Here is a 25,417-nt window from a genome sequence, read left to right as displayed (position 1 = left end):
CCCTAACTGATCAGCAATTTAACTTCGAAACAACGTTAACCGGGATGACATTAAGTGAGGAGTTCCTGTAAATTAAAGCAGACTAAGCTTTTAAAAATAAATAGGATGGCAAGGAAAATAAACTTCAGTGAAGGAATATGGAAATATTGGGGATCCCTGAAGGTGTGGAAACTGCATGGCCAGATGTTTGTTTTGCTGCTTCGTGGATGAAGTAAGTGCTCAATCCAGAGAATTTTCCAGACTCTTTAAGGTTAGAATCATCATAGCCACTACCTACAAAGAAACAAAATAGCAGTAACTGTCAGAATTGGTATCATTGTTTGTGACTCTCTGAAAGTGCAAATTTAAAGTCCTAGGCACTAACTATAAGGACAAGGCATTGTTTGGTCAGTCTGACATCTTGTTCTTCAAAGACCAAAAAAGACAAAAACATTTGCTAATATATGGCTTCAAATGGGATTTTATGTTGCTTTTTTCCTGCACAAATGAGGATAAGTTATGGTGCACAGACATTTTTAACTCTTCAGATGAAATAGACTGAGTAATCATGGCATTGTACTGAATATACTAGGCTGTTTCTCCTCTAAATGAATGGAGTTATTTTGGGATGAACACCTAAGCAACTGTAAGGAATGGCATCAGAGGCCTGGGCCAGAGGGGGAGAAAGTACTTGCAACAAACAAATGTATCTAGAAGGAACACAAGGAAAGACTTAGGAGCATTAAAATCATGAGATTTCAAGTGATGGTGTGTGGAGGGGGCAGAAATAAAAACAAAAAGAGAGGATAGTATGGTACACAAACTACACTGAGGAATCAGATAACAACAAGCAGATGGCTTTTGTGGGAGTACCTAACTGAAAAGAGGGTGACTGGATTTTAGTAACAACAAAAGGATGGGGAATTGGAAGAAAATAAAAATTAATGGAGTTGTCTAAGTGAGTCAGAACCATAGAGGTGCAGAGACCCCAACAACGTAAAGAGTGAGCCTGGGAAGTGTGTGTATGGGAGAGGCTATGGAGAAATGCTGTTGATGGGGGTTACATTGATCTAGATCTAGCCAAGAACTGTGAGCAGAGGTAGTGTCTTTTTTAGGCTTTCATTTTCAATGAGTCATATGCAGATATGACGGGTGGGTGTGTTCTGTGCTTCAACATTTGAGAAAGTAGAAGACAGACCGAACAGCCATAATTTTTGCATGGAGAAGTTATTGTCAAACCCAGATAAAGACATCGCAAATAGAGAGACCCTTTATTCCACTGGGTTTTAAGTTCAAGTTATTCTGTTCCCCTCTCAAACATAAAGCAACAAGTTAGATATTTTCAATCTGGATAATTCCCCTCCATTCAAATAGCAGCCCATCTGACTGAAATGAAGCCCTAACTATAGTAGTACAAATAAGAACAAGTGTTTTCATCCGGTTCTTGGACTTGTATTCTGGCAATACTTGTCTTTAGCTAAACCTCTAAGGAACTAAAGGGTCAGTTCCGGAGGCACCCTACCTTTCTGTGCATGTTGATTTACTAATCATGAATTCCCTTAAAATAATGATGTTGTAGCTGTGTTGGTCCCAGGATATGATAAAGACAAGGTGGGTGAGGTAATATCTTTTATTGGACCAACTTTTGTTGGTGAAAGAGGTAAGCTTTCAAGCTCTTCAGAGCTCTTCCTTCAGACCTGTCTCTTTCAGCAGAGAAAGTTGGTCCAATTAAAGACATTACCTCACCCACCTTTTTCTCTTTAAGATAGTAGACATTAGAGCTGGTCAGAACATTTTTAACTTAATTTTTTTCCCTTGGAAAATGCCATTTCATCAAAATCAAAACATTTGCAGAGGTGTCTCTGTTTCAACAACTTTTTCCAATGGAAACATGTCTGAGGGCCAGGGTGGATTCTCTGGATTATGAGCGAGAAAGTCTAAAGTCTGACTTTTTTTTATTAAAAAATAAAAAGGGGACATTTTAACAAAATTTCATTTCAGAAAAACTTTTGAAACATTTGGCTTTCATTCTGATGGGGAACAAAACAAATTCTGGCATCTCAAAAGTCTGTGAAACAGAATTCTCAGTCTCTGGCCAGCTGTAGCAGATCTCCAAGCAATATCTTAAATACTTTATTATTGAAAACATGGTAAGAAGAATTCATGTGGCACTTCAGCTTTTTTTTACTACTCACATTTGAATTTGTAATATATTCTAATTTATTGATCTGTTTCTTGCTTGGCACAGGAATACATTTTGGGAGATAGACACATTTAAAATATCTAGATGTATCTATCTCTGAATGTCTGTTTTAAACTTTTAATGTATTTCACATGCACAGAGTAATCCAGTGATGAGAGACAAAGCTTTAGTAGTGCTTTTCTGAGATCCAACATGGATTACTGTAATACACATACTATGCTTTCAGTGCCTAAGTTTAGTTTCTTACTGTCTTTATTACAACTTATTCTCTGCTTTCAGAATTTTTTCCTGCAAGATCTTTATTGTATCTCTCTCTCCCGCCTTCAGACTCAGCCTCACCTCTGTTCTTTCTTTCTTAGACCTTCTTCTCTCCTAAAGAAATACAACTTACTGTTAGTGGAACAGTCCATTCAAAGTTTTATTTGTAATTCAGAAAGCTCAAGGGGGTGTGAAATTTCCCAAACTGCTTTCAATTGAGCCATCTTGTACAGAACTAGGAATCTGGAAGAGGGGATTAAACAAGTATGGCTATCAAACAGGATAAATAGACATAGGCCCAGATATTGAAAGGTATTTAGGCATTGCTGTGCTCAGTGTTGCAATGCCTAACTGATTTAGGAGGATACATCTCATTTTGCAAATCTCATTGACAATAGATGTGATTTAGGCCTTTTGAAAGGGAGATTCAGGCTCCTAAATCAGTTTGTGTGTTGCAACACACAATGAGCACAGCAATGTCCAAATACCTTTACAAATCTAAGCCATAGTGCATATTTATAATATTGCACATGCAGTGATCACCATTAAAAGTCAACTTTTGCAGAGTCACAACACAGTAGTATCTAAGATAACCAGTCTTCTATTATATAGTTGGTAAATGTTGCTTTTTAAATAGCTTCTCTTGGACCCTCTACAATTTTATTTAATGTTCATTAGACTGGCATGAGAAAAAGAAAGAATGCTGAGCTACTAGCTAATTGGGTAGACTGATATTGTCAAAGGCAGCAGAATGCAGGCAGGGAATTTGAGACATTTAATAGCTATATTGACACTCCTCTTACATATGAAGAAAGAACCCTTTTCAAGGACAAAGAAAACCAAAAAGTACAAGGTGGTTTAATGGTGTAAAGCGTAATGCTTAATAACTGGTAAGCAGCCCAAACCTGCTGTACTTGTTGAAATAGGCATGCACTCAGGACTGGATTAATGAAGAGGTCAATGAGGACAGAGCCAGAGGGGCCTAGCCTCTCTTGGTATTAAATATCATAATGCTCCATCAAAAATGGAACACGGAAGAAGTTCTAAGCTTTCACAAACACTTAATGGTATAAAAACAAAAGACATTGGCTCTCTTCATTGAATTTTCTTCTCACACAGATCACCTCACAAAACATACATGTTTATTTAAAACATTTAATTTAATGTTTTAACTGATAATTTTTACATTTAAAAAAGAAAATGCACCAGACCAAGTTAATAATTTTTGATTGGACATTATATCATGATTAGAGACCTCTAGCTCTATATTCCTAGGCTCTATATTACCTCTACAGGAAAGTCTATGCAATCGATAGGCTTATGAAAAAGAAGGGGGGGTTATTTTGTTTTAGGAAAAAAACCATTTGTTTTCTATTTTTTAGTATCAATGTCTTGAAAGGGTCTTGGAAAATTTAATAGCAAGGTGCAGGGCTTCTTGACATCAGTTTGCTTAGTACGTTTTAGAGATAAAGGAGAGTAAAGTTCCTGCAGGGAGAAGGTGACCTCTCCATTTCTTCCTCCTCAAGCTTGTGGGAGTGTTTCCCTTTAATTTTTAGCTTCTCTCTTTCTGTGAGAACCTTTTTGTGTGTGTGTGTGTTTGTGTGTGCGTGCGCGCGTGCGCATGAGAGAAGAGGAGCTAATGTTTAGCCAGTGTATTCTTTTAGGGGCAAGGACCATGACTTTGTGTTGTAGAACAGTTTAGGTACTATAGCCAAAATGTTCAAACTCAGTGCCTAAATTAACCCTCTAAATCCACATGTAGGTTTCTGAATAAAGAAGATCTAATTTTCAAAGATACTTAGCATCTGCTGTCCCATATAACTCACTGGGAGTTGCAGGTGCTCAGCATCTTTGAAAATAAGGCTATTTTTATTTAGGTATGGGTGTGACTTTAGGCATACGTATGAAAAAATTGACCATAGAAAATATATTCTCAAAGCTCCTTAGTTGGTATAAACAACATTGCAGATGTCAAGTGAGTCAGCAATGTAATTTGTTTTATTTTTGTTTTTAACAGAGGCCTAACCAATAACTAGAGTGGGAAAATAAAGTAACTTATAATGGGGACGCTACAGCTATTATAATGGGTGGCCATATTATTCCACTAGAGAGCAAAAAGAGTTCAAAAGAAAAGAAAATGCTTCAGAATGTTTATTTTCCTGTACAGCCCTATTTTTTAGTGAGTAATGACTGCTCTTCGCTACTTGATAGCACAGGCAGGCAGTACTATGGCAACCAGGCTGCAGAAAGGGCGAGGGGAAATGTTGCTTAGCAACATGAAGCTTGAGACAGGCAAATACTGGTATAAAGCATAGCTTTAAAATTTTAAAAAAACCAAAACCACAAAGCACAGCTGAAAAAAAAGTCAGTTTCTTAGATCAGAAAAAGACAAAGATAAAATATAGATCCACTGAAGCAAGAGTTAGAATGAGATGTAGAAGAGGAAATAAGTGAGAAATAAAGGAAAAAGAAAATGAGATGATAGCTGGAAAAAAGTTTTAAAAATATTACATATCAGAAGAGAAGGTTTACATATCAGAAGAGAAGGTTTAAATTGACAATCATAGATGGAAGATTTTTATTTTCATGAACCTGCAAACTAAACAGCAAGGATAAACATTATAAATAGAAAACATCTATGACTGTTCCACATCAAATCCAATACTGCACTACAGTAATTATACTCTGTAGTCTCTCTCGTCTATTGCTCGTGTTTTGGGATAGGATGAAGAGTGGACTTTATTTATCCAGTTTGATCTCCTAAGACCATTATTTAGTGCCAGCTGTCCTTACATAAGTTGGTCCTATAAAGAACTCAGAGGGTATTGTCCATTCTTTAGGAAGATGACAGGAGGAACTCCTGGATATTATTACCAGTACTAATAATTATTTATATAGCACCCACAGTATGATAAGCATTGTACAGGCAAGAAGAGATATGAGAGAAGTATAATATTTATTCAGATTAAAAATAATTAAAAAGATGCTTACCCAAGCTCAAGGAACCCTAACACATCATTAATAATATATATCATCCCAGCAGCATTAAATGAATCATTTTAATGGGAACTCAGCCCGCCAGGCCCTATCAAAACTCCTTTCCAACTCTTTATCATTATGGAAAGCCCAGGCTTGGTCCTCTTCAAAAACCCTCCCAAACAGATGTATTTTGCAGAATGCCTGGAAAAATCACTTAATTCGGGCTATTTCAGACCAAGGAGGACAGTAAGTTCCAGAGTCTCAGGACCCTCACAGAGAATGCCCAACTAGCAGTTCCCTTGCTTTTATAATGAGATGATCCAGATTAAATGCCCCCACTATAGCTATGGCAGTACAGCATGGGGACAGAGGGGATCCCTCAGGCAGCTGGCCCCAAGCCATTTAGGGCTTTATACGTCACAACCATACATTAAGCTCCACTCAGAAACCAACAGGCAGAGAGTGCAGATCTCTGAGCACAGGTGTCGTAAGTTCCCAGTAAGATGCCCTGCTCAGCAAGTGAACCACTGGTCTGCACCAGTTTTAGTCTCCAAAGAGTTTTGAAGAAGAGCCAGTCAAGGTTGGTTTTTTTTGTCAGAGAAGTTTTCTGTTGGAAAATGCTAATTTGACAGAAATGAGACATTCCATGGGAACGTGTCGAAATGTCAATTTCATCAAACCTTTGAGGGAAACAAGGCAGGCCAGTCTGCCTGATTTCCTGCCAGACAGACCACTTGTCTGCCCAACAGCTGCTGGGGAGCAGTGGTTCTCCACATCCTAGACTCCCAAACATAGGTTATGAAACAAAATTCTCTCAACATCTCCAGAACTTCAGAGAACAGCATTGGCTGGAAGTCCAGCAGAGAAGAAGGGAATCTTGTTCCTTTAAACCTTGATCTGTTGCCATGGAAGCAGACAGCCCACCCCAAACAAATCAATCAATCTTATTCATAAACAACAAGCAATTTCCTCAGATTGGGAGGGACTCAGACCACCTATTAAGCCAACACAGCCTTGATTTACCATACCAACCGCCAGAAACAAATCTGCTGTCCAAGATTCTGCAGATGCCTTGGTGGAGGAAAACAACTTTTTATATTGTGTCTGTACAGTAGGCAAATAAAAGAATTACAAAGATCATTTTTCCTGCAAACGATCAGCCCCGGCTCAAGAATTTTGCCACCAGCACTCCAGCCATTTTCCTTTTCCCTTCACTTTTTTCAGATCACCCCTTAAGCAGAGCAATCTGTGAGAACGAAACTAGTGAAGATAGCACCTAGCGGGCCACCTCATCAGTGGTAGAAGACAAGACAATGATAATGCCCTATCAAACCATGAAAGGAGTGAGCTGTTGATGGAACAAGATTCTCCCTCAGAGCTCTCTGGAAGATTTTTGGTTCCATCAATTTCCTGGGTTGGACCATCAAAATAGGCCCTGCACCTCCATCAGGAGAGATGAGCTCTAATCTCAAAGTGCAGGAGATAATGATCGGTCCATGACATAGGATTAAGACCCAAGTGCCAAACCTACAATCCCAATAAAAAAGCCAGCCCCAAAGAGTGACCGGCTGTATCAGCTGGGCCAGTAATTTCCTGGTGGCCAGGAAGTAATGAGCTGGCTCATAAAATTTATATAACTGCAGATTAAAGTGGCCAAGAACCTATAAGCAGGCAACATACTGACAAAGGCATGGGGATGGGACTATTATTATTTTTCATTTGTACTGCAGAAGCACCTAATCAGTCCCAGTCATGGACCAGGACCCTCATTGTGCTAGGCACTCTACAAACATAGAAAAAGACAATGATTGACTAGAGATGTATGTATTTCATTAATTCAATGAGTTATTTAATTTTGTATTTGGGTGGGGTTAGGAGTGAATAGGTCTCCTGGGATGATGCCTCCCTTGGACTGGGAGGTCTGGTAGCCTATTTTCTAGGGTGTATTTTTACTTCTGCATTTAAAATTTTCAATGTTCTATGCTTCCCCAGTCAGATACATTGAGCAAACTCAGAAATAACGATCTTGTACACAGATATAAAGCTGGCCTCCAAACCCACACTGTGGTTGCAGAGGACAATAGACACAGCAGAAAGAGAACAGTTCCCCCTACATGGGGGAGAAGAGGAAGGGACAGGACTTGGTAAGCCTGCCCAGAGGATACATCTTGCAGCAGAGCTCCTTATGGGGTCATTGCACAAAGCCATGCAGGCTGTTTGGGGCATTGTGAGGAGGAGTGGAAGGGGCAGTGGATCCATCAGCCATTTCTGCTCACTGAATTGGGTGTCACGAAGGAGCTGCTGAAACCTTAGTTTTGCAATGGCAGCTTCAAAGAGGCATTGCTGAATATCTAGGACCTGGGGATAGAATTCTGTTGTGCCCAGCCGAAGCACAAATCCAGTTACTCTAGTTGTGCACTAAAGTGCGCCGGAGAAACAGCGATTCTATTTCACAAAGACTTTCAAAATTTGTTTTCAGTCACACACCAGAACAAACCCCAAACCTTCTAAAATATTTTGCAAAATGGAATTTTGTAGGGCAGGTTTTCTATTCATCTATCTGTCCTCTCTGGAATTAACCAGAGAGTCCACCTTGGACCTCAGAAACCTTTCCATCGAAAACACCATCAAAATCAAGACATCTCCATGAAACACTCTAGTGTCAAGGCAACAGCATTTTCTGATTAAAAAATGTTTAGTTGAAATGTTCCAATCAGCTCTACAGTGTACTGTGCTAAGGAGTTATCTTTAAAGAATAAATTACAGACACATTTACCATACTTTTCATTGAAGATCCCCCATGCATTTACTTTTTTGGATAGTTCCACATTCCGTCAGTGAATTACAGTGTCATAATTACCAGGGACTCCTAAATAGCATATTCTAAACCCATGTGATTTATATGCTCTGTTTAAACAGACCCTCAGTAAAAGATACTTGAGTGGTGATCTCTTTACTTTGACCAGTATAATATTACATAAATTTGCATTCAAGTTTAGCAGAGGCCACTGCTTCCACAGCAGCTGCTGCTGAATGAAGTGATAATTCACAATGACACAAAGGAACCCAGCTTGTGGGTGGTTGATATATAGTAATGGTTAACATGACACATACAGCGGTGGTATTAGCAGAAGGACAAAGCTCAACTTTTATCACATTCATAGGGTTGTTTAAAAGCAAAAAGTTGTCAGTATGCAAAAAAGGTCTTTAAATGAATAAAAATGTGAACAGCAGGCAATTTCCTGCTGTTTTGATCACAATTAGGATACAAGCTACAAAAAGAAGTCAATCTTGCTTTAATGCGATGGAAGCTGACTCAAGTCACTTTCCCCTCAATACTTTTTCCCTTTGTGTAATGGAACTCTTAAAACTTGTACATTAAGAACATTAATTACATTGGTTGTGATATAAGACACAGTACACAGAAACACGATTCACTGTGAAAAGACCACAAGCTGCATTCACAGGCAATCTTAATTCTGGCATTTCCTAACTTTTGAATGCTTCACTTTGAAACTTTAATAATGTTCGTCTGAGGTATGTTTTTGAATTGACTATCTATTGACTTCACACATACGCTCAAAAAGAGCACGTTAAGTAGATATGTGGTGATACTGTCGTATTTTTGCAATAGGGAAAGTTACACTGTGTTGCTTTGCTGTCATCTAGTGAAGATGAAAAAGAAAGATCTAAAAAAATATTGCTGACTGCAAGCAACAGTCCCTGCTCATGTCATGCATCCCAGTCCTGAGTGTGACGGGTTTGGTCACAGAGACCCCCTTGCACCTGTCACCTGATGTGCTGGAATTATCTTTGAGCCCATTTTCCCTGCCAGCTTGGGACTCCAGAATCCTGCCTTGTTGAGTCAGACACACTAGTCTGCTGCAACACAGACTCAGGTCAGGTCCAAAGCTGCAGGTTTTAACCAAAAACTGCTCAGCAAGTCATCTATTTCCAGCACCCAGACTCCCAGCTCCCAATGAGATCCAAACCCCAAATAAATCTGTTTTACTCTGTATAAAGCTTATACTGGGTAAACTCAAATTGTCTGCCCTCTATAACACTGATAGAGAGATATGCACAGCTGTTTGCTCCCCCAGGTATTAATTAAAGGTATAACTCTGGGTTAATTAATAAGCAAAAGTGATTTTATTATGTATAAGAAGTAGGATTTAAGTGATTTCAAGTAATAACAGACAGAACAAAGTAAATTACCAAGCAAAATAAAACAAAACATGCAAGTCTAAGCCTAATACATTTAAGAAACTGAATACAGGTAAATCTCACTCTCAGAGATGTTCCAATAAACTTATTTCACAGACTAGACTCCTTCTTAGTCTGGGCCCAATCCTTTCCCCTAGTACAGTTCTTGTTAGTTCCACGTCAGGTGGTAACTAGGGCTTTTCTTATGACTGCAGCCCTCCCTTTTATATCTTTGGCAAAAGGCAGGAATCCTTTGTCTCTCTCTGGGTTTCCACCCTTCCTTCTAAATGGAAAAGCACCAGGTTCAAGATGGATTCCAGTATCATGTGACATGTTCACATGTCCTGTGAGACTTCATTACTCACTGGTTGGCACCCACATATACAGGAGGGCTTACAAGTAAACAGAGCCATTTACCACCAATTGTCCTAGTTAATGGGAGCCATCAAGATTCCAAGCCTCCATTAATGGCCCAAACTTTGCATAGTCACAATAGGACTTCAGAGTAATACTTCATATTTCTAGTTTTAGATACAAGAATGATACATACAAATAGGTTGAACATACTCAGTAAATTATAAGCTTTGTAATGATACCTCACAAGAGATCTTTTGCATAAAGCATATCCCAGTTACATTGTATTTACACTCATAAGCATATTTCCACAAACATATGTCACACTGAGGCAAAAATATATTTTTTTCTGTATGGTTCTTCTGTGTCAGTGAGAGAACCTCTCCACTTTCTCATCTATTTAACAGTCCCTACTTTCTGACACTCCCTGGCTTTGCATCTTGTGCAGGCATTTGCACTGGTGAACTGTGAGCTCTCAGTTTGAGCAAGGATAACTGACTACACTATGTGCAAGGCAATGGATAATCAAATTTGTGCAGCCAAAATCTTTGGGTGGATAAAGTCTGCATGAATGTCTCTTCTGCCTATTCTTTTTGTTCTTTAATTGGCTGGAAGTTTTCATCGACCAGCTAGAGGCTCTTCCCTTCTCATAGGGGCTCAGTGGGCTACTTCCGAATGAAATTATATTTAAGTAACGAGGACTGGCAAAGTTAGGAAATCATGCTTTGGATTTTAACTCTATAGGCTGAAGAAAACTTAAGACAAGAAATGGGTAGATGATGCCACCTGCTATGTTTCTAACATGACAGCAACAGTCTGCAGAACAAATATCCTGTTTTCCTAAAGCCAAGAGAGTCATTACAATCTGTAAGGAAAGATAGGGAAATGAAATAAATAACCCCTCACATCATTCAAAATACTGGGAGTTGTATGCAGGACAAGGGATGGAGAGCACAGAATGGAAAGTGCGCCAAGAATAGTAACTGCATTTTAGAGGCATTACTGGCCAACCTCCTATAGGGACTTTTGATTCACATGCCTACCTTCAGTGATTTGATTTTATAATGAAAACAGCAGTTTGTCCACAAGCTATGCCAAGCCCCAAAAGCCTCCCCATAGGCTGCAAGAAGTAGAGCAGACATTCCCCAGGTGGGTCCAGACTCTGGGGGCATCAGGGACTATCCCTCAACAGCAACAGGCAGTATGAGGGGCAGGGAGAGGCCAGCTAAAGCCCCTTGACCACCTTACCCCTTAACAGGCCCTGGACTCCAGTGATGTCAGCCGTTTGCTTTTTATGATCTGAATTCAATTGATTTGTGTCTGCTGACTATTTGCAGCAGTCTTCCCTTCCCCTCTCCCTCAAAGTCCCACCAGCCTCACTCTCCTTTCTTTGTGTCTTCCTTTCCCTCTTAATGTCCCTGTTGACAGGTGCAATTCCAGGGTGTCCCCTCATGGCCTGGGGTGGCTCCCTGCAGGCATCCTGCCCCAGTTTCCCTCTGCGGTCCCTGGAAATAATTTAGTGAGAGCCAAAAGTAATATTCCCCCTCTCCTGGAGTCTAATTTATTAAGCACCATGCACTTCCTAAAAACACCCCTTTAAATTCAGGATTTCACAGCCCTGCTAGGGACTGTGTCCTTTTAAATCCTGGCACCCCAACCCACAAACTCACTACTTTTCATCAGGGAATCACAACCCTTTCTAGGAACTGTACTCCAGCAGCTTCCTTAGCAGCGTCTTTCCCTAGCTTGGAGCCTCCTTTTGCATCACCCATGCGCAGGGAGTGACTACTCCTTGATCGTTCTGAGGGTGATCTAATTACCCTAAACAGGGAAAAGGGAGCCTTGCCTAGCCACTCTACAAGGCTCCTGGTCCTGGGCCCTTAAAGGAATAATAACCTGTGTTTTCCCCTATAACTTCCCTCTCCCAGGCACTAACTATTCCCTGGGACCATCTTCCTCCCAGTGGCCACTTTGGGTTATTCTGGACACCTGGAATGGGGTAATAGGCCTCTCATACTACCTTAAATGGTAAACTGTTATGGGCCTCTTCTCCTTTCTTCCTCCCCCACCCCACTTCCTTGCTCCTATTTATTCATTGTTCTCCTTCCATTCATCCTGTTCCTTTAAATAAAAAGGGAAATGGATAAACAAAAATGAAAAGACAAAGTAGCACTAACAAATTGTGTGTGCATCTTCACCCATATCACTTTCCCACGTTCTGTCCCTTCTCCCCAGGCTTCATTTGGTTGTTTTTTTTTGTCAGACCATAAACACTGAGGCCAAGCCTTCTTTCTTACTCCATATTTGTACATTGCCTAGCACAGTTAAAGCAACAACTTAATGGTGCTTTTTGGAAGAGGCTTTATTACCCTCCTCCAAAGATATCTCAATCAACTGACCAACTTTGCTTTTACCATGACCTGCCACTGACATAAAAGCATGGGATGCCACTTTCCTCTTTTAATTATCAGTAGGGTAATCCCTTTTTTACATATGCTAGTTACCAGTATTTTGATACCTGAAACATGTCCTAGCTCCTGGTCTGTCTCCCATTTGTTATCTGCAATAACTGAGATGTTGGGCAGAAAGGTCAGAGTTGGGGAAATATCTGAAATTGAAGCGTAACATTTACTTTTGTAAAGTGAAGCACTGAGCCAAAGAGAACAAGAAGCAATCATTTTTAGTGCTGATTGACAGGCCAGCAATGCTCCCATCTTCAGAGCAATTGAACATCTGTAAACCCTCCAAAATATCCCCTGGGCCTATGCAACTCATCTAAAAGTGAGACTTATGGAAGATAGGGAAGACTTTATTGGTGGATAATCAATGCAAGAGGAGAAGGGGGAATCCAGGTAGCAGTGAAAAAAACCCTTTAGTCACATTTTTAAGCTCTTTTTAACTGTAATGGCCGCATGGCAGCAATCACGAGTAATAAAATACAGAATGGAGCAACCATTAGGCATAAAAGTAATTAACAGAGTTCTGAACATGCTGAATTTATTACAATGTCAGCCCTTAACAAGTAATAAATATTACTTATGATTAAGGTATAATATATTCTGGAATCAAACCAACACTATGTGGTACTTGCCACATAGGCTACTGGACAAGATGGTTTAAGGCAAATCCTATCTCCAACAGTGATCAGTTCCAGGTACTACAGAGAAAGTGCAAGAAATGCCATGACAGACAATTGAGGAATAATATGCTCAGGGTAGAAGTTTCTTCTTAACCTTCATAGCCATCCTTCTACAGAACTAAATTTATGTACAAAAGAGTTAGAAAGAATACACTATAATCAAAGGATGAAAGTGTTGAGTCATGATTTAAAGTTTTCTCTTGCTCCCTAGCCTTTATCAGCTAGCAGTTTCCAGTAGCCATTGCGGTAGAAATGGGATTTGAAGGAAGGCAGAGCTAGCGCGGGTGTTCTACGATGAGAGTGAGAAGTTAAGAAGAAAGGTGAGGGTGGGAGAATGGGGACAATGGTGATCATTAGGTATGTGGTGGGGGAGGAGGGATCAGGTTATTGGGGCAGAGGAGGTAAGCAGGTGAGAACCCACAGTGTTAGTGTGAAGGAAAGAGTGAGGGTGGGGAGGAAAAAGGAAGTAGGATCTTGTTGGTCTTCTCTTTGAAAAATAGCCTTCACCATTCCAATCACTGATAGAGCTGTACTGGTGGAGGTCTTATTTTCTTTGTAGACACAGCCCAGTTGCAGTAATGGCCAAAGAAAAATTGTCAGAATTTAGCCACCTGTCCCAAAATATATTTCACAGTCCTCTTCAATCTTTTGAAGTCAAAGGTTCGTCATCTCTCAGATTCCAGGGGCCATGTTTAGATACATACTTTGCTCCATGAAAATTCATTTACAAGCCATATGTCATAAATGGGTGGAGATGTGGGACCAAATCCTCAAAAGGTATTTAGGCATCTAGCTCCCATTGATTTCAGTAGAAGTTGGGCACTTAAATACCTTTGGTGATCTGGGCTATAGTTCTTATTTATTCATTTTCTTTTTACTTGAGTGGTTTGGAGACTTTCTCCTGCACATATGGCCATGATATATGCAGAATTAAGAACCATTTACTTACCTGAAAATTTAAAATTTACAATGATACTATTAGTCATAAACATTTCAAAAAGGAGTCTCAATGAACTCAGTGGGATTAACCCACAAGAGTAAGGCCAGCAGGATTTGGTCAAACATATATTTACCGTGAAGAAGTGCCAAAGAAATTAATGACACTCAGGGAGATGTGAACTTCATTGCATGACACATCCAGGGCCAATAGTAAAAATTCAGTTAAATGGATGCCATCTGCGTATTCTGGGATTTGGTAATGTAAACCTCTTATGATATACTTGGGCTAGAAAGTTAAATTAAAAACTGTAAAGCTTTCAAAAATCACAGAATAGACACAAGTCAGCATATTAATTCATATCTTTCAGCCACTAATAGTTCATGACTGTCACTTTATTCTATGAGGTTATGATTGAAACAAGAAGAGCTACAAATTATAGTAGCAACCTAAAACTTGTCTGTTGTCATAGATAAGAACAGGGGAGAGTCACAGGGGGTATGGGTGGCAAAAGACGGCCGAAGAGCAGAATTTGGTACAATATATGTACGTTTAACCAGGTAACTAGGAATCCAAAATACACACAGTAAACCTGATTCATTTAGAATGTAAATCCACTGATGTCAACAGAATTACACCAGGGCTGTATTTAGCTCAGTATGTGCAACATGGACCTGATTCAGTAAATTCTTGACGGCCGAGGGGCTACTTGCGTGCTTAAAGATAGGCACATGCTTGAGTACCTTGGTGAATCGAGGCCCAACAGTCACATTAACATTGCTATGGAGCAGTTGAGGAACAGTTGCATCTAAAACATGCAGTTTTAAAACTTCATCTGTTTGAGTCATTTATTCTCCCACTCCAAATTTGCTTAATATACGTTAATTGAGCAAAGCATCTTCTTTCTTCACTCACCTAATTCAAAATGGATAACCAGATTTTGTTCAGAGTTTCTAAAAAATTCATTTGACTGAACCCAAGCTTAGAAAATGCCAGTTCCAGTTCTGTGTCAGTGAAAACAGGGGGTATAAGGAAAGAGAAACTGACAATTTACAGGTTTTGCAATAGCAAAAGCTATCTTAACAGGATTCACTTCACACACACTGAAACATATTCACCTCTGGGATGAAAAGTGGTAGTCATTTTTTATCTAAATGCAACAACAGTACACAACAATTTTATAGGATAGGAAGTAAAGCAGAACCTCATATCTATTTGAAACTGCAGGAGAAATGTGCTTCCGGCCTATCCATATTGAACTTTATTCAGTATACTGAAGTTAACATATCTCCTTTGGGGAAAATACAGTGAGGTCTGAATGACAAAAAGTGGTCAGGACCTTGGTTGTGCTTATTATTCTAAAGACAGCACTGTACCTCCCCAGCACCATGCTGGGAACAGAACTACTGAATCATTAACACCATTACTTTTGGCATCTTGGGTTTTCCATAGAGGTCTCCCATCCAGATACTGATAGGCATGACTCAGCTTACCTTGTGAAAACTGAAAAGCTCACAGCAGGGGTGGAATGGCTACAATAGAATAAGAACTATGGTGGATGTAAGTAACTGGCAATAGACTACCCAATATCAGATTTATGACATAGTCTCAAACAGTTGCCAAGTATTTGGCATTGTTGCTCTCTCTAACACATACCAAACCAGGAACATAAAATAAATTGTCTATCTAGGGAAGCTAGAGTGAAAAAATAATAAAAGAATAGCTATTGAAAATTGTTTTTACATTATCTGACTATTATAGTATGGACAGTCCATTGATAACTTACAGTTTGTTCTCTTCAGCTGAGGTGGGGTACAATTATCTGCTGGACTCATCTCCCCAAAGTGCCTCTTTCCCCTGGGGTATCAGCTGGTAGATGGGGCCAGGTTGAAGGTCTCGTCTGCATCAGGCTCCACGGAGCTCCTTTCTTCCCAGGCTGGGAAATGGATCAACAAGCAGTGGATCCTCTTCTTGTGAATTGTGTATCTGAGTTAAATTCAACTGTCTGTGCTTCTGTAATCTCTGAGTGGGTGAGAGTTCACTTCATTGCCCTTCTACAGTGCCCCAAAATTCCCAACTCCCATATAAAAGCAGCTGGAGAATTCAGCCTCTAAGGATTTTCAGCAAGGATTGCACAGCGTCAACATCCCCACATTCAAGTCCCCAAAAGAACAAAAGGAATGAACTTAATTAAGTGCCAACTTTATAAAATCTTATGATAAAGAAACAATGAATAATAATAATAATTTCATTTTATAACATAACATGGCGACTTTATAATCCACATTATCTTCACAGTTATACATAAGCATAAATAAAGAAAACAAATTAAATCTAAACAGGTCAGTCCCCACAGAAACACACTGAGAGGAAACTAAGAGTTCCCCAAAGCTTAGGTTGAGTTCACCTGAGTCTCGGTTAGAGTCTTTGATCACCAAATCTATACAATCTGCTGAGTCAAAAACAACTCTTCCCTCCACTTGCTTGTAGAAATTTCAGTTGGAATTCATGCAAACTCTTTCTCCTTCTCTACTGAAATCTCTGTTAGCTAGTCAGCTAACCAATTAACCAACCACCCAGATTAAGCAAATACATTTAAAGATAGATTTAAAGATAGATTTAGGGTGGGGGAGAGCAAGTGATGGAGGGAGGGTGGATGGAGCGTGTGGGGGGTGGGGCCTCAGAGAAGGGGGGGGCAGAGACAGGGCCTCAGGGCAGAGGAATGGTGTTCAGTTTTGTGCAATTAGAAAGTTGGCAACCCTATCATGGAGTCTGACCCCAGCAACAGGGAACCTATTGGAACATACCCAAAACTACCACCACGGCTGCCCAGAGGGCAGGGTGGCAAGTGGAGTAATTTGCCCCAGGCCCCGGAGGGGCCCCACAAGCCCTGGCCCGGCGGCGGTCCAGGTCTTCGGTGGCATTTCGGCGGCAGGGGGCCCTTCAGTGCTGCCGAATATGTGGAGCAACTGAAGGGCCCCCTGCTGCCAAAATGCCGCCAAAGACGCGGACCGCCGCCAGGTGAGTACAAGCACCGCAGCTCCCCCGCTTTGTCCCAGACCCCCTGAATCCTCTGGATGACCCTGACTACCACACCCAATTCCAGAAACTTCTGGACATAGAGTTCCAATTGTGCACCTGCTTAGCAACAACGACCCAGACAACTCACTCCTACCCCCGCAATAGATCTCTTAAAGAGATATCTCCCTTTTAGACGTGGATTACACGTCTCCAACTTTTTCTGCAGCCAGGTTGGCTGTTTTCCACCTCCCACAAAGGCTGATCCTCTCCCACCTCTGCTCATGAGGAATTCTGATCCTCCCTCTCTCTAGTGAGACCTGGGATAGACTCCCAAAGCCTCCTGATTGGCCAATCTCTTCTTTCCTCCTCCTCTTATCTCCCACTCTTGAATGAGTTCCATGTGCTCTGATCACAATGGGATGGGGAGGCCAGACATCAGAGAGTCCAAGATTCTTTGAAAGTCCTTTTGCAGCTTTGCACTACAGTCCCATCATGACAGAGAGTCAAAGCCAGCTTATTTGTAGCCTTTTCCTTGTTGAAGTCTCTTGTCGAGGAGGAACCCATAAAACAAAGCAAAATATAAAAATAATTGTTTTCCAGTGTAATTAACAGATCAGGTGTAGGCTTTTCCCTTTCTTCATTCTATCACATTCTAGATTGGTCTACAAAGAATGCCTACAGAGAATGCCATCACTATATAAAACCAAGAGGCCAGCTAAATGTTTCTGTTTGCCAGAAAGTATTGTGTGTGTGTGTTTTAATTCTGCAATCCCATGCCATTCTGAGGCTATGTCTACACTATGAGCTAGGGGCAGGATTCCCCTGCTCATGTACATATACTCTTGGTAGCTCAATGGGAAATAGTGTATTTATAAATAGTAGAGAAGCAGCACTTGCCCAGGCAGTGGCAGTGGAGCTGTGGCCAAATCATGCCAAGTATGTACCTACTGTTTTCAGGTGGGTTTGTGCTCAGCACCGCTCAGCCATACCTCTGCTGCTGCTGTCCCTGCTAGCATGGCTACACTGCTATTTATAATCATGCTAGCTCTCATCAAGATACCACAAATATATATATATACACACACATGAACAGGGGAATCACACTCCTAGCTCATAGTGCGTAGACCTAGCCTTTCTAAGTGACCAGTGACTGAGTGAAGTACAATAACAAAGAGCGAGATCCACCAAGGTGACTTAGATTCAGAGTTGCAACATTTAACGCCTAGGTTTAAAGCTCATCTGTGCAGGAGACTTTCTTGGTGAGGTGTGTGTGTGTGTGTGATCTAAGACTATGGAATAAACTCCCCCAAGAAATAAGTACCATCACAAACTTCACCACCTTCTGCTCCAAGTACAAGGCACATGTTTTGACATTGCCTTTTCTAATATAAACACATAGCAACAGGTATATTTAAAAAACAAAGAAACGCCAACCACCACAACAAGATAACTGTACATGCTTCTCCTTCTGGGGAGAGGATAAGAGAACAAACAACACCTGACAGTCATGTGGGTTAATGCACTACTGGAAGGCACTCAGATACCATGGTGATGAGTGGGGCCCTACCAAATTCACGCCCATGAAAAATGCATCACAGACTGTGAAATCTGGTCTCCCCTCATGAAATGTGGTCTTTTTTGTGCTTTTGCCTTATACTATACAGATTTCACTGGGGAGACCAGTATTTCTCAAATTGGGGGTCCTGACCCAAAAGGGAGTTGTAGGGGGACCACAGGGTTATTTAGGGAGTTTGCAGTATTACCTCCCTAACTTCTGCACTGCCTTCAGAGCTGGGCGGCCAGAAAATGGCAGCTATTGGCTAGGCACCCAGCTGTGAAGGTAGCATCCTGCCAGCAGCAGCGCAGAAGTAAGGGTGGCAATTCCATACCAGGCCCTCCTAATGTAACCCTTCTGCAAGGTGGAGCCAGCAGCAACCAGGGCCCGGTTCAATATCTAGGGGTTCTTTTCCATTGATACAACACAGAAGCGGCTTGACGCCCCCCACCCAGTAACCTGGGAAATTTACACACCACCTCTGGGAGCCTCTAAGAGGCAATACTTCCCCACTTGCAAGCACAGAGTCTGACTGTAGAAAGGAAACTTCTAATAAAAGGAGGAAAGTAACTCAGCATTAATTTGGGGAACCACTGCAAACAGGGTTCATAAACATAAACCATGAGTAAAAGGCCCACCCCAAGTAAGTTGGGCTGTATCCTTTCCCCCTCAGGTTCTTAAGTCCAGCAACCCAAAAGTCCCTTTCACGTGCCCGACCCTTCTCTGCACCCCATTCACAGTTGCTGTCCTGAGTCAGTGCAGACCCAGAGTTCAGAGGTACATCTGCAGAGTTCACCTCCCCCCCGGGGTAAATAGCTGAAATCATAAAATTTACTATTTTTAAAATCCTGTGACTGTGAAATTGACCAAAATGGACTGTGAATTTGGTAGGGCCCTAGTGATGGGCATGGTAGTAAAATCTTACAGGCAGAACATGACTCTGATATTTCAAAGTGGCTGAAAAAGAGTCAAGACAAATTCAAAAGTCAAGCTATTCAAAATGAAATAATGGAAATCATGGCTCTTAAAGTTGTGAGGGATATTTCTGAGAAAATTTCTGGAAAGTGGTATTCAATAGTGGTAGATGAAACAACAGACTTCTCCAACAAAGAGCAAGTGTTTTTTTTTTGCCTGTGAAATGTGGATGAGAACATGAATGTTCATGAAGAGTCCATTGTATTGTACAATGTAGCCTGTACATCAGTGGAGGTAGTTGTATCAGCAATCAAATTTATTCTATTGCATCTAAATCTCAGAGTCAAAAACTGTCTCAGACAATTTTATGATGGTGTCTCTACTATGGCAGAGTTAGTATTAGCTGCATCAACAAGATTGCAATAGGAGGAACCACAAGCTATGCATGATTAAGGCTGCAATTTAGTCACAGAGGTCATGGAAGTCACAGAATGCATGACTTCAGCCAGTGCCAGCTAGGAGCTGCAAGGTCCTTTGCCACCTGTTGAGACAGAGAGCTGCAGGGTACCCTGGAGCTCCCAGCTGCCGCGGGCAGCAGGGGGGATGCCCAGAACTCCTGGCCACCATCTGAGGGGGACCCTAGAGGTCTGAGCCCCCTGGGTGGTGGGGGCCCCTGGAACTCCCAGCCCTCCCACAGCTGCCCAGGTTCCCCATTGTGCCATGGGTATTTTTAGTAAAAGTCAGGGACAGGTCACGGGCTTCCATTAATTTTTCTTTATTGCCTGTGACCTATCTGTGACTTTTACTAAAAATATCCATGACACAATGCATAATCATTACAGCTGGTCAGGAAGTTTTTTTTAAAAAAACCACACTTTTTGTGGGGAAAATGCCGATTCATCCAAACAAACATTTTGTGGAACGCTATCAGTTTCAATTAAAATTTTGTTGGGAAGGTTTCTGAGGTTCAGGATGCAATTTTTGATCAAAACCCACTGCAAAATAGTCAAAAGCCCAGTGGGATGTGGGAAACCCTGTCCCAAGTCCCTGTCCCAAATCAAGCAGAGCAGGGACCAGAATCTGGATCACCCTCATCCTAGATGAGTGTCTTGACTATTCAGGGGCAGGTGGGTCTCTGTTTCCTATTTTCTTGAAAAAAGAAAAGGTCTAGTTTTTGTTCTGATGCAGAAGCTACTTTTTTTTTTCCCCTCTGCAAAATGGAATTCTTGTTTTCTGGCCAGCCCTAATACTCATTGCCATGGGCATACCTTCAATTTGGTATGCCAGGATGCTATTAAAAATAATACTAGCTCCCTCGATACTCTTGACACTGTTTACAAAAGTAATTTTTTTTTAAAAAGTCACCCAAATGAGATGCAATATGTCAGAAAAAGAATATGAAGTGTTAAGTACATTACCACACATCCATGTCTTTTGTCCAGTAAGATAAACTCTCCATGCAGAAGCATTGGCTGCCACTTCTACCACCATGTAGCACTATGTCTATGTGGAATTTGGGGGGTTACAAAGGATTCAACAAAAGATCCTGAAATGAGAGCTCAAATTGGTGGCACAGCCGCTCAAATGGAAATATTTAATTTCCTCTTTGGTATTGAACTCGGTTGAAAAAGTCCTCAATATGGTACATAATCTGTCTAAAACTCTGCAACGGGTCAGACTTTTCAGCAACAGAAGGCCTAAATGACACTTAATTCACTTCAACACACCCAATATGATGAAAGCTACAACTTATTCTGGGAGCAAATCCACCAGAAAAGTTGGAGCTAGAATGCTGGAGTTTCCAAGAAACTGCAACTAGGGACAGGAGAAACCACCTACCCCAATTCAGCAAAGATTTATATGTACCGATTTATACAGTAGCTGATTTTACAAAGTCCAGTATTCAATCAAGTTTTGAACAGAGAGGCTATAGAATTACTCAACATCTTGAAACTCCCAAATAGTCCTCATGTAACAGAAACACCAGTTCAAAATGCAGGGGCGGCTCTAGGCCCCAGCGCGCCAAGCAGGCGCGTGGGGTGGCCCTTTCCCGGGGGGGCGGCATTTGGCTCCGGTTGAGCTCCCGCAGTCAGGCAAGACTGAGGCGGGTCCGCTCGTCCCGGGCTCCGGTGGATCTGCCGCTGGCATGCCGGCGGGAGCTCAACCGGAGCCGCGGGAAGAGGGGACCCGCCGCGGGACCGGGGAAGGGCGGCGCAGCGCACCGCGCTGCTTGGGGCAGCCTGATTTCTAGAGCCGCCCCTGTCAAAATGTTCTTCAGGTGTATGGTTCAGATTTCAACCATGATTGATTGATTACTCAGCTTCATCTGTTGCAAGCCATCTGCCAGCTTACAGAGAGATCACTGAACTTCATTCAGAAATATCTCAGTTCACTCAGCCAAACAGAACACCAGCTGTTTTGCAAAGTGATGAAGTTGATAAAAATGATTTTGGGGGAACCAGCAACTAATGCTGTAAGTGTAATTTCATTTCTCTACACCATATTAAAACATGGCTTCAGTCAACAATGGGACAATCATGGCTCAACTGGGGTGTGATTTTTACATGAACACAGGGACAAAACCAATGACTAACAGTTAACAGATGTTGTAGAAGAATTAATTTCAAGAAACCCTGTGTGAAGATCGTTTGGAACTTTTTCTGATTTGTAAGTTCTTTTTACTCATGTTTAAAAAAGAACTGCTTTAATGGGTAGTTTTGTCCCATGACCAGTCTTGCCCAATTTTAGTAAAGTGAAAAAAACAGCTTCTGTTCCAAACTCACTGTTTTCTTTATTTTTTATTAATGCAATCCTCATATTTGGAGAGGGGGAAGGGCATGCTAAAGCCCTTCTAAGACCCCAGCTGTCTATGTCCATGAAGACTGTGCTTGTCAGTTTCTGTGGCTCTGTATGACAAAGTGAGTGAAGAATTGTTTGGAAACCACTGTAACTGATGCATGCTTACCTGATTTACTATTTTTAGCTCTAGATTTCAGACTTGTGACCGAAGATATTAGTAGAGACTACACAAGTTTTTATTTGGCTGATACAAAGCAGTTATCCATGTAAGAAAGAAGCAATTTAATGGAGGTCTGTATTTCATAAGTAGGATTTTTTTCCTCCTACTGGATTTGTTTGACAGTTTTCCACCAATAACCCAAAATAAAATCAAACCCAAATAGCCATCTAACTATAACTGAGGAATGTGGAAAAATCCCAATAGACAATTATGAATAACCTGTCCACAGAGGAAGTTTTTCTTAATCTTCATCAGTTAGTGATTGCTCTGAAGCAGGAAGGTTCATATCCTTTATTTGTTTTATCTTATCTAACTGTGGATAATCCCATTTGCTCAGATTTATCTAGGGATTCAAGCATATGTTCAGCTCTGGAACTGACTTCGATGGGAATACTCATGGGCTTCAAGTCATGCATGTTCTTAAGTACCTTGCAGAATCAGGGCCAAAATCTGTATGTATGTTTTATCCTTTTGAATCCTACTAAATTCTTGGACTTAATGTCTTGTGGCAATGGGCTCCACATCTTACTTATGTGCTGTGTAAAAGAATAATATTTCTTATCAGTTTTAAATGTGTTGCTTCTTATATTCATTGAATGTTTCCTTGTTCATAGACTATAAGGTCAGAAGGGATCTAGTTTGACCTCCTGCACAGCACAGGCCATAGAAATTCTCCAAGTAATTTCTGCTTCAAGGCCATATGTTCGTTTTTTACGAGAAAGGGTAAATAGGATCCTTCTCTATGCAATTTATCACTTGATATTCTTCTGTCAGGTTTCCTCTTATTTATTCTACTCATGCTCCTAACAGGATTCAGGGCACCCAAGAGATGAGTAAAGAGTTCTTTCGTGCATTTCCTTATGTGGAATGAAGTTTTGTGTTTAGTGTTAGGAAAAGTTACTTTTCCTGGGATTCTTCATCATCACCACCTGACACAAACAAAATTTTGAGACCTACTTTTGATTGAATTTTAATTAATACTATAATGTGAGTCATTCTGCTAACTCTCAGACTGCAGAGTCCAGTGACTGTAGACTCAGTTGCAGAACTACTCAAAGAGATGTATTTGGAAGTGGAAGTGGGAAATGAGGTACTGAATGTTGACAAATCAGTAGCAACTTTGTGACCACAAAAATTGTAGGATTTTGCATTGTATCAAGAAATCCCATCTGTCTTTGGGTCATGTGTGGAATTAGGATGAGAACCATTGGGCTAATGTATAACTATATTTCAGGGGATGGGGGAAAAGCTGTTTCAGAGATCTTGGGACAGTATTTTCAATTAATGATCATAATGCAGAAATTTCTAAGGAGAACATCGTTTGACTGTAGGCTTTCAGACTCAAGTTACATCAAGCTTTTCTTCTATATATCACTTATTCACATTAACAGAAGTCTTTTTGGACACTTTAAGACCTTTTAGAAATGAGAAATAGGTAAAATATACACAGTGGTTCAATAACCCAAACACAGGAGGGACAATTACTTGGTGATGAAAGAGGCCAGTCTAAAGCTGCAGTAATTTTAGATATAACAGAGATGCACTAGTCTCTACTGCAGATGGAACAGCAGTAGATGAGAATTCAGACGCCTGTTGGAGGTGCAAGAGTAGCATTGGAACATAATATACATGTTCAGTAATCATGCAGCCATTTGTGAACTTTGTGCTGAAGTTGTAAAAAGCTAAATCAATTAAAAATAAAATAATTAGCTGCCCTCTGCTTTGTAAACATGAAATGGAATTCTGGAGTTAATCCCAGCAATCATAATACTCTGCAGGTGTAGGCAGTGATTCTACAAGATGCTTAGTTTGTGCAGAGCCCTACTGAATTCACTAACAAGTCAACTAAGTTCTGCACACTCCCACGGACATATTTTTGCTTCTAGCTGCTGAAAGAATTTGATTAGGACACTGGAAGGGTGAAACTCTTGCTCAGAGGTTGACATTGATGTCTAGCTTAACATATGTGAGCGTGACATTCTTGTGACAGTTCTTTTTTATGGTATTTGGATACCTTCCATCAAACAGATTTTTGGAAACACCCATCATCCACAGTATTAAATATTTAGAATACCTGCAAAATAGGTTAAATTAAATGTGTGCCTGACACATTCACAAGGCTTCTCCTTTTCCTCCCTCTTTTTTTCAAGGTGGTGCCACGATATAATTAACTTTTTTTTATGGTGAGGTATTAATATAATTGAAGAAATATTCATTGATGTTTTCTGTTCTTTTAAAAAATTAAAGTGAGCCACCACCAAACGCAAGAGTACAGCACTATCTGCAGGCTTAGCAAACCTGTCAGGGTCACCTCTCATGAAAATGGAGGCACTGACTCATCTCTTTCTGCCAAGAGGACTCAGTTTATTTAGAGGCATTGATATGGCCATTCTGCTATTTCTTTAACTGATCTTTTATGTTGGTAGCCTGCTGGGTAGTGAGTGCTGTGAACATTTCAGAAAGTAGCTGCATGCTGTGCAAGTAACTCTCTCTGTAAATAATGTCCCAATTAATAAGCTAATTATATAGTAGGTTGGTATTTTATTGCTGTTCTCTGTTACTACAATGTTGATCATAACACAATAGTTAAGGTTGTATCAACCTTCTCCTAATGGACTCTTGTCTTAGCGGTTTAGAATTAGAGATTCACTGCAAGCTGAAATCTTGACATACAAGAGTTTTACCAAACAAGCAGGAGGGGATTTGAATTACAGTATTGTTTAGATTAAATACTTTATAGGTTTATAGATTATAGAATATCAGGGTTGGAAGGGACCTCAGGAGGTCATCTAGTCCAACCCCCTGCTCAAAGCAGGACCAATCCCCAGACAGATTTTTTTCCCCAGATCCCTAAG

General features: G+C 40.7%; 1 long non-coding RNA gene across 1 annotated transcript; it reads right to left on the bottom strand.

Moving 5' to 3' along the window:
* Positions 1-16: 16 nt before the first annotated feature.
* Positions 17-16,203, bottom strand: LOC120387567. The gene is made up of 3 exons (XR_005590228.1): positions 15,839-16,203; positions 2,430-2,554; positions 17-273 (listed from the first exon to the last, which is right to left on the bottom strand). It is a non-coding gene; the product is annotated as an uncharacterized LOC120387567 (long non-coding RNA).
* Positions 16,204-25,417: the final 9,214 nt, after the last annotated feature.

This window comes from Mauremys reevesii, linkage group 1, assembly GCF_016161935.1.
Source record: "Mauremys reevesii isolate NIE-2019 linkage group 1, ASM1616193v1, whole genome shotgun sequence".
NCBI classification, from domain to species: Eukaryota; Metazoa; Chordata; order Testudines; family Geoemydidae; genus Mauremys; species Mauremys reevesii.
The sequence above is the reverse complement of the archived record's forward strand: the minus strand, read 5'-3'. Positions and strand labels throughout refer to the sequence as shown.